Source organism: Amblyomma mixtum, chromosome 8 (assembly GCF_055824585.1).
Source record: "Amblyomma mixtum isolate Tamu chromosome 8, ASM5582458v1, whole genome shotgun sequence".
NCBI classification, from domain to species: Eukaryota; Metazoa; Arthropoda; class Arachnida; order Ixodida; family Ixodidae; genus Amblyomma; species Amblyomma mixtum.
Window position 1 is genome coordinate 119,171,358 of NC_143019.1, and position 15,581 is coordinate 119,186,938.

Genomic DNA, 15,581 nt, shown 5'->3' on the forward strand with positions numbered 1-15,581 from the left:
TCCTTCGGTTCAGCAGCCGAGCACCGTAACCACTGAGCTACCGCGGCGGCACATGAGAAACTAAACAGCGCGCCCCAACGAAGCTTCACTACAGCGGCACTCATAGACTGAGTCGTTTTGGGACGTTAAAGCCCCATTAGCTAAACCAGGGGATGGAAAGCCGGTAATGAACATAAAGCCGCGAATATAGATTTCTTTTCTTCAGATCGTACTTGATCCCTGCCATCCGGCTGCCAATCTGACCTGATCTAGAAATAGCGATCGCATGGATGATCGAGAAAAAAATCGCAATCGAATGAGACCGAAATAAATCGTTGTGTCACCTACGCCTCCCCCCCCCCCTCTCTTTTCTAGTCTCCCGCTGCCTTTTCTCTGCGTGGATAATAGAGCACTGTATCGCCATGCGCGCATGCTGCAGAAGAGGGCATGCAATTACTGAGTCATGCATAAAGCTCTTTGCGCTTGAACTTTTCCCTTTAGCCATGTGGTAAATCGCCTTTTTTTCAAGAATACGCTCAGTGCCTGAAATGAACTGCGCAGCCATGGCCTTCGAAGCGTTCCGTTACAGTTTGGAAAAAAAAAACCTTTTCCCACGCTTTCGCTGCATTACTGGCACCAGACAATTCACAAAGTGAGGCTCCGCGACCTTTCTGTCTCGTTAAACCGCAAAGCACGTGTAGCACGTGTAGCAACCGTGTAGCACGTGTTCCTAGAAAGCATTTCCGCAGCAAAACTGTGGTAACCACATCGGAATGTGGTAGCGAAGCAGTCATGAAAGCAGCAAAGAATATGGTTTCACGTGCCTCGATCGTTTTCGGACTAGTCTGCGATTTCAATCTTCAGTTTGCGATCTGCGATATCGCAAAAACCACCAATAGCTCGCTAAAATATTCTGCTTGATGCGCATCGTGTTGGCTATGATGATACGCGTTGGAAATACGATCGTTTTGCAATGTCACAATGAAATTCACTCCCGACACAGCGGCTCTCGAACGGCCTACTGAATGGAGAAAGAAGTTTGCTCTAAGACTTCTACCCGTGTGCGGAACAAATATGCGTCACCATTGCGTCGCACGTCCTCGAAATAATTTTCGACTTACCAGATCGACGGCGGCAGCAAGAGTGAGTAGTGATGTCCACAGCATTGTTGGTCGCTGACCTGGATTCTGCAACGGTGGAGCACCACCACGGCTTCAATCGCCGACCGGAAAAAATGCTAAGAATCCACTCGGCTGCAGCAGACGTTCTCAGTGGCGCTTGGCAGTCTGCGAAACGAAACGAAACAAAATGAAGCCGCACCGACCGGTGGAACGAAGTCCCGCACAAATTTTCAGTGTTCTGGCCTCTAAAGCCACGCTTGTAAAAGCGCAATCGCTGATGGCCACTTCAGCGCAAGATAACAACACCAGGCTTTTCAGAGCAGGGTTGTGTCAAGGCTGTTGCATGAGTCAACGTTTATGTACAGAGCGCTTATATTCCGTTGTTAAGATAAAACTTTTCTCGGGTAAAAGGAATAGGCGAGCCGCTTGGTAACTCCGGACGGCTAGAAACATTGCGGAAGACGGCATTGTGACCGTCTGGGAATTGGAAGTGCTGCGGATTTTGCAGGTTAGTTATTTAGACTACTCTACATGGATGAACAGCAGCGATTATTGCATATTTTCGATGTCGTGTCCTGAATATTAATTTGAGGCACTGAGTGTGTACGCTCTTTGCAATCTCAAATTCACTTATTTTATTATGCCATCTTACTGTCACTGTCGCATGACACTGAAATCAATTTTTCGGCTTTGAATGCACCTGAACGGGTCTAGCTATAGATTTCAAGGTGGCCAAGCTACACCTAGTAATGAAATGAAAAGCTGGCGTTGAGTGCTGCAGCCCTGTAAACAACATTATCACTTAATAGGCCTGATTCTTTTGTAGTTAAGAATGGCAAGAGATTTCTTCCCAGCTTCCTTCCATTTACTCAAGATGTGGTGATGGTGAAAATAGATTGAGTCAAAATAACTGTCTTTTCTTTGGCGTCGACAATTTACAATTCATCGATGTACAAATCAAGAAAAATCATTCCGTGTTGTTCAGAGTCCTTAGGCTTTTCTAATAAGGGAGTAATTACTCATTGACGTCCACCCAAGCGCAGCCGTACGGCTACAAAGGAAAGCTACACACCTTTCTCAGAAACTTCGCAGTTGAAAAAAAATTCTTCCTGGTCTGGGGTTCGAGCCCGAGACCACCGCTTCTAATTCTAATTTCCTAATTTCCACCTTCCTAATTTTAAAAGGTTCATAGACAAGGCAAATTGATATCTGATAGGCACAGACCAACTATGCAGCAGGTAACATTCTTTGAAGACAAACAGAACATCATTTTAAATGGGCGCCAATTGAACGATTTTAGTGTTCATTCAGCGACGATTATTTCGCTACCACTCGTGAACCTAGAAGGCAGCTAGCTATCCCAGTTTGCAAAGTCAGAATTAAGGTCCTGTGAAGTGGCGTGTCGTAAACATCGATTGGACAAACAACCATACACGTATGACCGCGCCCTGATTCGATCACTTTATTCTCACTATACCCATGTAATTAATGCATACTCCTACTCCTGCTCTCCGACGCTCCCCCTTTCATTTTCTGATGCCCTAAGCTCGATGCTTAAACTCGATGACCTCTATTCCTTTCATCAGGATGTGAATAATGTAACTGAGACCTCCTTGTACGCCGGTATTAAAAGCAGTGAAATCTTACCAGATGTCCATGATTACAATATCAACAGACATGATCATGCCGATAAAAGATGGACGGGAGTGCTTATTACTATTGCCGGAGCTAAGTCGAGGAAGAACCTACCCCGACTGCGTTGAGGGTCGAACTGTTTTAGAGCGCAGCTCTTTGGCACCCGTTTGTGCGTTTCGCGGCGTCGCCGTCGCTGTCGTAGTTGTCCCTTCTAACTATCAGTGGACACCTTATTCGCACTTTAAGCTGCGAAATCATTGGAGTGGGAGCTTGGAAAGCAGAGGGAAGGCGCATAACTGCCCTCTTATAACAGTGGACAACTTTTCACAGTTTTTTTTAACAACTTTTAACTTTTAACGTCCTCTTTTAAGAGTGGATGCCGCATGCACGGGCGAGGACGCGGTTGTAGCCATTACGAACCCCTCCCTCCAACCGATTGCCACCTTTCACATAACCCCTAATGCGAATTCGGAGGAGGCCGAAGAGGCCGCCATTGGCCTGGCCATCACCCGCACGGAGGCCCGATATAGACTGTCAGATTCCAAAACTGCCATACTAAATTTTCCTCGCGGGAGAGTTCACGTCCCTGCATTTCGCATACTGGACTCCCTCGCCGCGCACCCGCCCCGCCATGTGGAGCTGATATGGGTGCCTGCCCACTCCGGGAATCCTGGAAAGGAGGCCGCCAACGCTTTAGCCCGAGCTTCTCTCAACGGGGCACCGGCGGCGTCCGACCTGGGGTTCTCGCGGGAGCCCATGCACTCATTCGGCTAGAATTTCTTTGGAGGAGAAATTCTAGAGGCCCGTGTACTGTGCGATGTCAGTGCACGTTAAAGAACCCCAGGTGGTCGAAATTTCCGGAGCCCTCCACTACGGCGTCTCTCATAGCCTTAGTCGCTTTGGGACGTTAAACCCCACAAAACCAAAACCAAAACCAAGTGAAATGACGCAGGCCTGCAAAGCCGAGCGTCGGCTCTACCCCCCACCTCATCCTTCCCTCGACAATTACCATCAGACACTTTGGAGGCGGCTCCAAACACGCACTTTGCCCTCCCCTTATATACGCTCGCGATATCACCCAGTCCACACGAACCCTTCCAGTACCCTCTGCCACCACCCGAAAGCCACTCTCGACCATATTCTTTTCCTCTGCCCGGCGGATCCTCCCCCGCGGGGCCTGGAGCACCTTACCACTTGGGAGGCTTGGGAGACCCTACTGCGCTCCGAGGACCCGGCCAAGCAAGCCATCGCCACCGGACGGGCTACCAGCGTCATGAGCCTCCGGGGAACGTTTGAGTGCAGTGGGGCCGTGCGGGGGCCCAAGCACCGACGTGTCAAAACTCCCTTGTTACAAATAAAGTTTTCATCATCATCACCATCGGCGCTGAAGCCATAGGCCGTCGGCTTTCATTGTGTTCATTGGCGTTGGCGTGGACAACGTTTTACACTCCGGTCAATTTAAGGAAAGGACGTGCGCATAAGTGGCTCCCTGGGTGAGTGGACGCCTGAATCGTGCTTATAGGTACAGTCTTTGTCAAAAGTAACCAGGCTGCATGGTTTCCTTTTAGCTCATACAATGGAGCCCTTACAGATTCTCTTAAGCTGAAATGGTAGTTAAAGGTAAGGACTGGGGGGTTTCTTAGCTTCTAACTCCCATCGATCTTTAGGAAAGCCGCAAAGGCTCCACTGTACACGCTAGAAGCAAACCACGCAGCCTGGTTACTTTTGACAAAGACGGTACTTAGGGTGATGATAGAGTGATGTGGGATGCATGCGTTAGCGCTGACAACGGTGAGCGAGCTCTCGCGATCAGCCATTTACTGCCACCTGCCAGGGTGGCAGGATAGGTAGGGACTTCAATATGCATATAAAGACAAAAATGAATGTTTTACCACTTATGCGGGATAACAGCCCGTTTCTCTCGCTCGTCACGCCTCCCATGGCTGTGACAACCTTGCGAAATAATTGGATAGACCTCGTCACTGTTAACCGGGCATTTGTGCCGCACGTCGAGCATATATATCCATCCAGTTCTCCGACCACAAAACTTCCTTCAAGACAATCAAGGACTGTTTAGTGGAATGTTTCTTAAAGAAGGAATATGTGTGAAAAACAGCTAGCTTTCTGTGATCGTACACACATGCCTTGCCCGAATTCTGTGCCTCAGTGTATTGAAAAGCTGAAACAGCTGATTAGCTGCGGTCAAATTTCGCTTTAGGAAGTAATCGTCGGCAATTTTTGTAGCGAAAGCTACATTGGCCACGAACTAGCGATTTCGCTGTGGCGATGCCCCGAGGAGGCGCAGAGACCGACCTTGAGCCGTTGCCTAGCAACCGCCGCAGCTGGCGGACGCCGCGCGCTCGCCGTACCATGTTGCAGACGTCACACCGCGCGCCTCGCCGCGGAGCTGCCGCCGCCGTTTGGTATGACGTAACAGCACTTGCCTCGCCGTTGCGCTCGCCTCCGCTCGCTTCGCCAGCTCTGTCGCATGCCTGGTAAGATGTCGGAGGATTGAAAAGGAGAGCTCGCGTGCGATAGAACCGCAGTTGAGGCGGCAGTGTTGACAGCGACAAACCTGTTAAGCAGAAGGAGGCACGGAATCGACATCGAAACGAGATGAAGAGGAAACAAATCGGCCAGGAAACAGAGGAACAGCGCGCCTTAGCTTCCTCTACGTATATCTTTGCATAGCTGAGCTAAGCCACTGCCCATTTTTTTATTGCGCTGCTCCTAGTGCAGTGTCCTAGCGCGAACCCTTCTTCCTTGTCCGGCGCAGTGCCGTGGCCTGCGACCCCCTGTAGAGTGGACGCCACAAGATGTGCGCAGCGGACATGTTAAAAGTATGCCGCCCTTCTGTGCGGCACAGACGAAGCGAGAGTGATTGAAGAGACCATGGGTGGAGAAGCGGCAATGTAGGCTGGTTTTAGTCTGTCAGCAGACACGACGGATGTTGCTTCACGGATGCTACTGACGAGAGTAAAGGTCTTTGTGGCACGATGGAGCACGTGGAACGATCCATCGTAGGCCGGCGTTAGGGGCGGACGGACGGGGTCACCGCGGACGAAGACATGGCTTCAGGAGTCCCGATCCTGGCTCACAAACGAGGACTGAAGGTGACGGGCAGCAGGGAGAAGAGGATTAATGTGCCGAAATGCGTTGCGCAAGCCTCGGAGGTAGATGGAAGCATACTGAATGCACGAAGAGGACGCAGGAGAGAATTCCCTAGGGAGGCGCAGGAGAACACCATAGACTAGCTTCAGCGGAAGAGCAACCTAGGTCAACCTTCAATGCTGAGCGAGTGCCTAGGGGTACGAGGGAAAGGTGGTCAGACCAGTGTTCCCTTGGCTGATGAGTGATTAAGCCGGCCTTCAGTTGGCGATGGAGGCTTTCCACCATGCCATCAGCCCAACGACGGTAGGCGGTCGTATGGATCTGGCGGCCGCCCAGTACGCTGGAAAGGGCGGTGAGCAGGGCCGATTGAAACTGGCGGGCGCGGTCGGTGGTGACGACAAACGGGCAACCGAAATGAGATACCGAGCCGGCCATGAAGGCCGAAACAACTGTCTCTGCCGTAGTGTCAGCAATGGGCAATGCCTTGGGCTAGCGGGTGAAACGGTCCACACATGTGAGCAGATAAGAGGCCCTACGTGATGACGGGAGTAGTCCGACAAGGTCTACGTGGACGTGGGAAAATCTCACTTCGGAAGACCGAAAAGGAGAGACAGCCTTGGCGGTATATCGGTGAACGCGCTGGCAATGAAGCCAGGTTTGTGCTCAGCCAGGGATATCGACATTGAAGTTTGGCCAAAGAAAGCGAGATATGACCAGCTTCTACGCTGCACGAACACCAGGGTGGCTCATGTTGTGCAGTTTTGCAAAAAAAAAGACGCAACCGAATCCAAAGGTACGCATGGGCGCGAGGCACCAGTGGATGTCTGGCAGGTAATGAAGCTAGAGGAAAACGGCAGCGGATATTCAGCGAAGGACAGGGACGTGTATAAGGATCGAAGGCAATCCAGCTGTAGGTCGCTGTGGAAGTGCAGCCGCTAGCCCCTCCATGTACAGTCGCGGACAAAGAGGACCAATTGTTCCTCTAACGAAGTCGATAGCTTTGCTATTAGAAGGCAGCTGGAGACTACACTTGTGAAGGTAAAAGTTAAATTTTTGTTCTTTCATCTCCACAAGTGCGGTCTCCAGCGGTTGTCTGATAGTACAGCTATAAGCTTCGTTTGAGGAACACGTGGTCCGGAGACTTTTGTCCCCGACTGTACACTGGTGATGCGGACGCCATGGCACCGACACGGGAAAGTGCATTTGCAGCAGCATTCTGCGGCCCACGAACGTCAAGGACATACATTGCAAACTCGGAGATAAGACAGTTGGCGGATCCCGCGTGCAGTGTAGACGCTGTGATTGCGTTGTAAAGCAAACGCCAAGGGCTTATGGCCTGTGACGACGTCAGAGTGCCGGCCCTTCAGATAGTGGCCAAATTGCTTGATGGCTAGGTACACCGCGACGAGTTCTCGACCGAAGGTACTGCATTTAACCACAGGTAGGTTCAGGCTCTGTGAGAAAAAATTCGTTGTGGCTTAGCTTGGTTAAGCCCGGTAATTGCGAAAGCAATATCCGTACCTACGCCATGGTTCAGCTGGTAGTGTAGCTGGTGGTGGTGCTTGTGGTTAGACTTGTGGCTATGCATCTGTTAACCAATCTAATCCAATGTAATCTAATCTAATCTATTCTAATCCAATCCAATCCAGTCCACTACAATCCACTCCATTCAGGCCGCCGTTCATGTGCATCGCCGTCGCACATGGACGGCGCGAGATCGCGAAGCAATGTTAAGCCGCTGGTGGTTGGCACAGCTACTGCTTTCTAGCGACGTGAGTCGAGCCTAATCTCTTCAGCGTAACGCCACAATCGCGCTCCTAGCGGAAAGCGCAAGAGTTAGGCGCCGGTGGTGGCACCGCTGCGGCTTGCGACGGCGCGAGTCGGTCGCCCTTCTCTTCGGCGTGATGTCACACATCCCGTCACACAGAGGTCAACTAAAGGTCAATGGTGGCACCGCCGCGCCACGGCAAAGGCTGAAAGTGCAAGTAGTAAAGCTTTCGCTTTAAAAAGCCTAGAGGCTGCCAACTAGAGACGTGCTGCTCGAGAGCGGCGCCGATTGCAAATCTCGATGCATAGAGGCCCGTGTGCTGTGCGATGTCAGTGCGCGTTAAAGAACCCCAGGTGGTCGAAATTTCCGGAGCCCTTCACTACGGTGTCTCTCGTAGCCTGTGTCACTTTGGGACTTTAAACCCCAATAACCAACCAACCACCTTCGATGATGATGATGATGATGATGATGATGATGATGATGTCCTGAGGCTTAATGGCCCATACCCACGGCGGGGGATTGGTCAGGGTGCATAGAGGATACAAACGCACTCATATAAATTCAATGCAGTATATTTAAATTTTGGTACGCAGAGCTAGAATTTGTACCAACCAAAAATACGGAAAAGGAAAAGTTGTGAATTCACATTCTAGCAAAGGAATCTGCCAGATGAAATTATATAATCGTGAATATAATTGCACACTGGTTTCAGGGCATATCCCTTGGCGCTTGCCCCGAAGGATAGGAGAGTCGGAATAGATAGAGGAAGCCCAAGCGGAGCGAGGGGGATCTCTAAGTAAATTATACGGAGAGCAGCGAGCCGCTGGCAGGAGAGGAAAAAATGCTGAATAGACTCAATTTCGCCACAAGAGTCACAAAGGTTGGATGTCCAACACCCCGATCGGCATAAATAAAGATTTAGCCGCGGTATCCTGCAGCGCAAAAGGGTCATGGACACCTCAAATTGCCTCGAACTGCACATCCGCACACTCCAAGGAAATGCCAGGTGTTGAAAATCCGCTGCAGCAAGGAGAGGCTCATGGCTCAATGTTTGGAGACGCAGGAATCGCTGAAAGCGTACTAGAGTCAAGTAAACAGTATTTGGGACAAAGGGACAATAGGTCCATCAAGCGCAGACTTTACTAAAAAATCAACCCTCTCTTTAGAAACAATGCCACAGTGCCCAGGGACCCAGTGAAAGCGTACTTCTGTAACATGTGGAGGAATAAAAAAATGAAGAGAACGGCTCATAGGAGTATCCCTCAAAATTTTCGTGCGCCGTCAAAACAGAAAGGTTGTCTGAGAGTATAATAACCCGAGTGATACTGCGGGGAATCCTTATTAAGGCCAACTCAATGGCCAGAAACTCAGCTACAAAAATAGGGGTATAGTCAGGGGCCCGGAATAAGTAGCTCCAATCAAGAGCCCTTCAGTAAATGCCAATAACTGCCTTTTCATTTTGCTGGGAGGCATCTGTATAAACGGCAACATGGTTAGGAAAATTCTCTAGGTACTCCTCTATGAGCCCATTTAACATATAGCCGGGCAGGTTCTTAGCATTCCTTGGGAGGGTGTTGTCAAAGAAGACTGCCGTATCAGCCCGCCTGTGGTTGACTAGTACTAAAGATCTCATTGATACAGAAATATTTGACTGCAGGGAATTTGTGAACACCACCTGAGGAAGCTTATACCGAGGCCAGGAAGTACCAAAGAAGAGAGTTGGGTTCGTTGTAAATATAGGGTTATCCAATCCAGGAATAGGCTCCAAAGACCTTAAAAATGTCCGCACAGTGGTAAGCTAAAACCTGGAATTGAGATTAGGTATCCGCGCCTCCAAGTACAACACAGCATTAGCTAATTATTTAGGCAGACCTAGGCAAAGGCGCAGAGCGCGTCGCTGCATAACAAACAGGCGTTCACGCTTGTACTTTGGGCACCCAGAAAAGAGAACTGAGCCGAATTCAAGGATTGGCCGTACATAGGTCTTATAGAGAAGTAGTAGAGTGTCTCTCCGCATACCGAATTTTTTGTTGCTGATCCTCACCAACCGGCCAAGGGCGCGCTCACCCTTAAGCGCAATGCTTCTAATGTGCAGCCGTCAGTCTAAATGCGGGTCATATATTATACCCAAGTATTTTGTTGAATCAACTTGCGGGATCAGGATAGAGTGATACGACAGAGAGATGTAAAGAGGAGTTGCCTGTGGGAAAACAAGGACGGCACACTTGTTGACATTTAAAGTTAACTTTAGGCTGTCTAGCCAAACTTCCAGAGCATTTAAATACTCTTGCAGTTATTGGTACAGCATATGAATGTCTTTGGCAGAAGCGAAAAAAACAATATCATCCGCATACACATAAACTTTGACGGCTGGGTGAATAGGGATATCACGCATTAGTATGTTGAACAATAACGGTGTAAGAACGGAGCCTTGTGGGACACCTCTAGACTGGACGAATGTTGTAGAAGTTGACGTACCATTAGAACAAAAGAATGCTCTATTCGTTAATAACTCTCTTATCCACGCAAAGAGGTACAAAGGAGGTAGTAAATTAGCCAGTTTATGAAGGAAAATTCTGTGTTCAACGCTGTCGTAAGCCTCTGCAATATCTAAAGTAACCAGAGCAGATACCTCATTTGGCTCATAGCAACCATAATACGGCTCTCCAAGTCTATGTGCGCGGTCCAAATCGAACACCCAAGGCGGAAACCAATCTGAACCTCGCGAAATCCTTGAAGACTCAGAATATGACTCGTGAGGTGGCTGAAGAATATCCGCTCTAGAAGTTTACCCAAATTTGATGTGAGAGCAATCGGCCGAATATTGTCGAGATCAAAACCCTTCCCCTGCTCTTTCAGCAATAAAATAATTTTCGCTGTTTTCCAGGTTTGTGGAATCCAGGCTTTTTCCAAAGGAGAGGTCACAATCTGCAAGAGGTACGGGGCAGTCTGGCATTAGGATTTTCAGGATGCCAACTGTTACTCCGTCAATCCCAGGGGCAGCAGATTGCAGGCAATTAACTACCGATGCTAAATAAGATACAAATACCTTAGTGAAGTCTCCACCCAAATGAAACGGGGTTGATGGAAAGGTAGTGCTAGCACAAAAACGCACAGCAAGGCCTTCAGCTATGCACTCTAGTGGATCTTTTTCGTCCCGAGGTGGCAATACTGTGGACTGAGAGATATGAGAAGAGGGCAGCACATTAGTACGTTCCATGAATCTATAGAGTGTCTACCGGTTGACTGGGTTAGACAAATAAATGTTCAGGCTGGCATTGTAATCATCCTTAGCCTTAGATATTGTTCTTTTAAAAGAGGCTGCAAAGAATTTGTAATTTATCCAGTTCTTTGGGCACTGGTTATGCGCTAGACTCTTCCATGCGGCTTTCCTTTGACGATAGGCTTTTTCGCAGTCGTCATTCCACCAGCTCGAAGGAGTCTTATTTTTAACGCTTGAGCGGACTCTAAAGACTGCTCGCCGATTGGCGTCTAACACGGAATTTAATACTTGATGTCCCCCATCAGATTTATCAGAAGGGGCAGCAGACGAGAGGGCCTCACCTAGAAGGTTGTTGAACAGTGTAGTATTAATTTTTGTGCCGAACCAGTCGCCCTGACTGGACTGCACGCAATAGTGAAAGTGATGGGGTAGTGGTCACTTGACGTACCGCAGTCAACTGTACACCACGAATATACAGCTATACCATTAACAGCTAACGTTAAATCAATAGCTGATCGAGAGTTCGTCCTTATGTAAGTTATGGCGCGACTATTGTAACCGCACTAATCGTTTGCTGACATCCAAGACCAAAGTAAATTCCCGCTTAACTCTGTTCTCAAACCCCAAATAACATGATGTTAATGGAAGTCCCAAGCTAGAAATACTCTTCTGTTGTTCCGCAGTAACGCATCGAGCCCATCCGTCCTACGGACACCTGCGGGGAAGTAGATACTTGCCACCGTAACAGGGGCGCACTGCGGAATAATGATTTCAGCTGCAAGTATCTCACAATCACGTCGCATAATTTTGTGAGACACTTTAGCACGATGAAACAGTTTCGCTGAAATCAATGTTAGTAAGCCCCCATCCCTGCCGTTTGGACGATCATTTCTAAAAACGGAGAAATTTTTAATTGCGAGTGGGCGATTAGGATTGAGCCACGACTCCTGTATTAAAATAATGTCTAGACTATGTTTAAATATAAGTTGCTGGAAATCGGGGAAAGAAGAGGAGATAGAGCGACAATTCCACTGAAGAACAGATATTCCCGCCATGATTATTGCTTTAAAAAACTGCCTCTCCCGTAACCGAGAGTAGAGTAAGCATGAAATGTTTACGGGTATAATGCGAATCGCACGCGGACACGACGAGACGCAGGCCTGACAAGAATGTATATGCAGCGCGTTCGAAACTGTCCGAAGTGTGTAGAGGCGAAAGCGTTTTCAGCACCATTTTGCGTATGTGACACTGGTGATGTTACCACTGGATTACGTCACACATAATTCATGACGAAGTAATGACAAATTACTGATTAGTGTGTAATGACTGATTAATGACTGAATACTAAAAAACTGCTAATTAATGACTCTTAAGCTTCGCCTTTAGGAGTGGAACGCGACAGCGTGTTGTAGCGCTGCCAGGCAGTCCGCGGAACACCACCACCCGTTCGGCGTGATGCCTCGTCCTTTGAACGCGACGCTTTTTGAGGAAAGGAAATTACGCAGTAATTCTCTGCCATCTCGGTGGACACCCGAGCCGCACCTTACAGGAAGGTAGGAACGCCACCACCCGTTCGGCGCGATGCCTTGCCCTTTGAACGAAACGTTTTTTGAGGACAGGAAATGGAGCAGTAATTCTGTCATCGCGGTGGACACCCGAACCGCACCGTACAGGAAGGGAGGAACGTCACCACCCGTTCGGCGCGATGCGTTGCCCTTTGAACGAAACGCTTTTATGCGAAGCATACTAAAATAGCCCAACCCAGCTCCTCGAGCGCGGCGGTGTCGTTACCATTGACCTTTCGTGACCTCCATGTCATACCACGTGATGCGTGACGTCACAGCAGACGAAAAAAATTGCTGAGGCTCAGCTTGGCTAAGCCTGGGGAATGCGAAGCATATTAGTGGCTAGGCTTGGTAATACATGGCTTTCCTTGGTTGAATACTTGGTCATTTTAATACAACCACTAGAAGCCTTCGTTGTGGGGGAAGACAACGGCATGGCTACAGCGGAACGCCGACTAACCCCGAGACGCGCGTTGGGTGAGCGCCTGGATTGCCACGGAAGCCGCGTCTGCCTGCCCGGTGGAGCGAGCGTTTCACCTACACCGAGTGTGAACGCGCGTTCTAAATGCGCGGGAATACGCGGGTGTGACGGCTAGGGGTCCCACGGCGACGGCGCGAGGTGGAGGCCGGCTCTCTCATCCGATGCCACGTGGTGTGACGTCACGGTGTCACGTGGTGTGACGTCACGGTGTCACGTGGGGGTCCCACGGCGACGGCGTGAGTGGTAGCTCTAGCAATATGCTTCGTATAAAACGGAGGCCCAACTCGCGCCGTCGCGCGAGGCGTCGTGACCAAGGATGACCACGTGGTGCGTGACGTCACAGCAGATGAGAAACGGGGGCCCAGCCCGCGCCGTCGCAACCAAGGAGGACCACGTGATGCGTGACGTAACGACATAGGAGAAACGGGGCCCCACAGCTCGCGCCGTCGCGCGAGGCGTCGAGACCAATGTGTTTCCTGCTTCTGCCGCTAGGTGCGCTGTAGTGAACACGCGATGCAGGAGCGGCGGTATACAAGGGGGTGCGCCTGCCTCTGCTAGGCGTACACGGGATAGAGATGCCTCCTGGAGACAGGGCTGCTTGTTGGAATGAGAAGCAAAAGTTGCGGCGTGCTACAGAGACTGATGAAGAGCGTGAAGAACGTCTAGCCAAGCGGCGTGCTCGATATGCAACTCGGCGACAATATGCTTCGCATCTGACTAGGCTTAACCTAAGCTAAGCCTCAGCCATTTTTTGAGGAAAGGAAATGGCGCAGTAATTCTCTGTCATCTCGGTGGACACCCGAACCGCACCATACAGGAAGTGAGGAACGCCACCACCCGTTCGGCGCGAAGCTACCACACTGCCGACAACGGGAGCTAAAAGCATTTCATGCTTAAATATTGTGGCATGTATGTGCTTTTTGCACGCGTTATTAGAAATCGGAAATTATAATTCCGTGCATTATCAAACGCACAGCTCCACTGATATATTGATGACGTGATCTGTCAAACCGGTATCAATATGTCAGTTTTAATAAATATACAGCTCCAGTTCTACCAGTGAAAAGAGGCGTTCCACAGGGATCTATTCTCGGGCCCTTGCTGTTCATAACATACATAAATGATTTATGCTCTATCCCTTATACCCCAAAACTAATCATGTATGCAGATGATACCACCGTCTTTTTCTCTAGCCATTCACTCCCGGAAATTGAGCATGCTGTCAATAACTATTTGCTCCACTTGTCTACTTGGTTAAGCACAAATAAATTATGCTTGGACATTGAGAAAACCAAATACATATTGTTTGCACCACTAAACAAGCCTAGGAATTCTGCCCTAGATATTTTGTTTGATGGTAAAGAAATAACTCAAGTCAAAGCCCAGAAATTTTTAGGTGTGTGGTTTGAGGAAAGCTTATCATCGAATTCTCATGTCAACACCCTCATAGCTGACCTTAGTAAAACAATTGGCTTCTTCTTTAAGATTTTCCCACTCATCCCTCAATGGTTACGGACTGTTCTTTATTACTCACTCTTTTATTCCAAGCTTTCCTACTGTGCTTTGTTTGGTCTGGAGTACCACTACAAGTCACAAGTACTCAAGATTAATTAGCCTGCAAAAAAAGTGTTAAGAATGTTTGAACAATATCACGGCCCACCGGAATTACTGCGTACAAAACCGCTTTTTCTGAAATATAAAATGTTAAAGGCCAATCAAGTTTATTATTTCAAATTATTTCAGTACATAAAGAAAGCGAAGCTTTAGAGTGTACGAAACTCTAGTGCAGCTCCTGCATACTCACTTTGTAGGGAAACATTACGGCCACCCAAAGTAAGGACGAATTATGGGCTACAACTTATTGAATATCAAACAGCTAACCTTCTGAACAAAATACAAGTATTAACAGATCTGAGTGCTAATGTCTCTAAGAACAACTTAAAGCTCTGCAGCTCGAAAATAACTTATAATTCAATTAATTGCGATATTTCTGCCCATAGTTTTATTTTCTGGGAGTGCATTATAGTTTTGAACCTTGCTCGCTGTTGTGTGTTGCTATTATGATTTTGCTATCATGTTGCTAAACTCACAACAACCATGTTTCAGAATTGTGTACTTGCTTGTGCTTCTTTGTACTAAGTATTCTGTGTTGGCATGTACGGTCTATTGTTTGCTACATACGCGTATTTTTTTTTCTAGCATAATTTATTTACCCCTTTTTTTCCCTCAGTGCTGTGACTTTTTCTTATTTCCCCCCGAAGACCTTGGTGTGGAACTTTTCGTGTAAAGCTATGTTAAATGACTGTTTGTGCCAAACTGTATGCGGGGCAAGAGCCGTCGTCAGACGTTCCGCCTTTTGCTCTTGCTCCTCTTTCTATATCAGAAAGGAAACAAATAAATCAAATCAAATAAACATTGAGAAGGCACTGGCAGCAGTTATTTTTTGTGACTCGTTTGGAGACCAACCGTCGCTTGCATGCCGGTCGCGTAGGAGGGCTTAGAGAGTCTCGTTAAATCTCGTTAAGTCTCGTGCGGTGCCCGGATGTTCTCGTTTCAGAGCCCGGATGACTGGAATTCAGTGCCCGGATGAGCGGATTTCTTGTGCCCGGATGACGGCTCTCGGTCTCGGCGTGACGTCACCACACTGCCGACAACGGGAGCTAAAAGCATTTCATGCTTAAAACGAAGCCGCCACAGC

The 15,581-nt window shown here is 48.7% G+C and overlaps 1 pseudogene across 1 annotated transcript in view; it reads right to left on the reverse strand.

Moving 5' to 3' along the window:
- Nucleotides 1-15,581, reverse strand: part of LOC149334089 (dermonecrotic toxin StSicTox-betaIB1i-like) — a 63,509-nt pseudogene that overhangs the window by 43,210 nt on the left and 4,718 nt on the right. Inside the window, exon 3 of the transcript XR_016285202.1 lies at nucleotides 1,101-1,265. The product of XR_016285202.1 is annotated as a dermonecrotic toxin StSicTox-betaIB1i-like (transcript). The remainder of the gene's footprint in view (nucleotides 1-1,100; nucleotides 1,266-15,581) is intronic.